Raw genomic sequence first — 1,151 nt, 5'->3', positions numbered from 1 at the left:
TCATGATGCACATGATGCAACCCTGTTATGTTATAAAATCATCTGGAGAAGTCTTGTGACTCCTCCTGCAGGGCTGCTATGGCTGCTATACTGCAGAATTTGATACTGCCATGACTCACGTGCCTCTTTGAGGCCTGAATAAACGCAAGTGGGATGTGCCTACTGCGCTTTTCAACGGATATTCATAGATAAACAAACAAAAAAAAAAGATACATATTATAAATACTAATAGTATTTTATTACTACCTTTTTCGCTCTACAAATTTCAGGAAGTAAAGGCCGCATGGCTGAATCCTTTGGAGTTTGCGGTACCCGGCGCTGAATCTATTTGGTAGCAGCCATCAGCTGATGCTCTATCAAGGTCACCCGCGCAGAGCATCATGGTCCCACCCCACACCCCATCCTAACCTAAAGCTCGTCGAATAAAGTATTCCCACACCACGAGGCGCTATGCGAAATACTAGTGGATAAATAAAGGGGCGGGGGTGAGGTTTTACGTGCGCGACCGGCGGTATTCCGTCAAAAGGGGAACGTGCGGTTGGTCGTGTCTTTGCGGCGTGTGACGAATGAAAAGAATACATAACCGGCAGAGCGAATTTCTCTAGACTTCAGTGCCAGTGGGTCAACGGGAAACCTGCACACGCTAACGGGTGCTCACGACGCACGAGAGAGAAGGTAACTGCAGCCTCAACGGATGAATTGTCAGATATTTAAATAGCGTAAGATGATTTACCAAAATATATATGATAATTGTAGTAGCCACATCTTCTATGACCTTATTTGGCTGTTTAGTGTTACGTTAAATTAATTTAACAGCGTCTTTAATAAGCGGAAAATAGTAGGCTAATGAACATTGTGGTGAATGTTAAAATAGTAACGTTACAGGCGCAGTGTGATCTATATTTTGTTGGTAATGAGACCTGTGATAGTATCGTATTGCTTTGGCGCTTAAGATTTACGAAAATATTTATTTTTACACGTGTAAAATGTTTAATGGTCAAAAACGGGTCTGAGGTGAAGAAGATGCTACCAAATCCACTTGCCAAAAACGTGGAGTCAGCAATGTGCAGAAACACCTGTTGTACGACAGTGTATAGTTTATATATGTATTTATTCATTTAAGAGTTGTTTTCTTTTGTTTTTGCGGGTTT

The 1,151-nt window shown here is 41.8% G+C and overlaps 1 protein-coding gene across 1 annotated transcript in view; it reads left to right on the top strand.

Moving 5' to 3' along the window:
• Positions 1 to 445: 445 nt before the first annotated feature.
• LOC107665492 (solute carrier family 2, facilitated glucose transporter member 3-like) overlaps positions 446 to 1,151 on the top strand; it is a 12,816-nt gene continuing 12,110 nt past the window's right edge. The window contains exon 1 of the mRNA XM_016456404.1: positions 446 to 675. The gene's annotated coding sequence lies outside the window, so the exon portion shown is untranslated. The remainder of the gene's footprint in view (positions 676 to 1,151) is intronic.

The sequence above is a fragment of the Sinocyclocheilus anshuiensis genome, unplaced genomic scaffold, assembly GCF_001515605.1.
Source record: "Sinocyclocheilus anshuiensis isolate Anshui unplaced genomic scaffold, SAMN03320099.WGS_v1.1 scaffold904, whole genome shotgun sequence".
Taxonomy (NCBI): domain Eukaryota; kingdom Metazoa; phylum Chordata; class Actinopteri; order Cypriniformes; family Cyprinidae; genus Sinocyclocheilus; species Sinocyclocheilus anshuiensis.
This window is presented reverse-complemented; position numbering and strand designations above follow the sequence as displayed.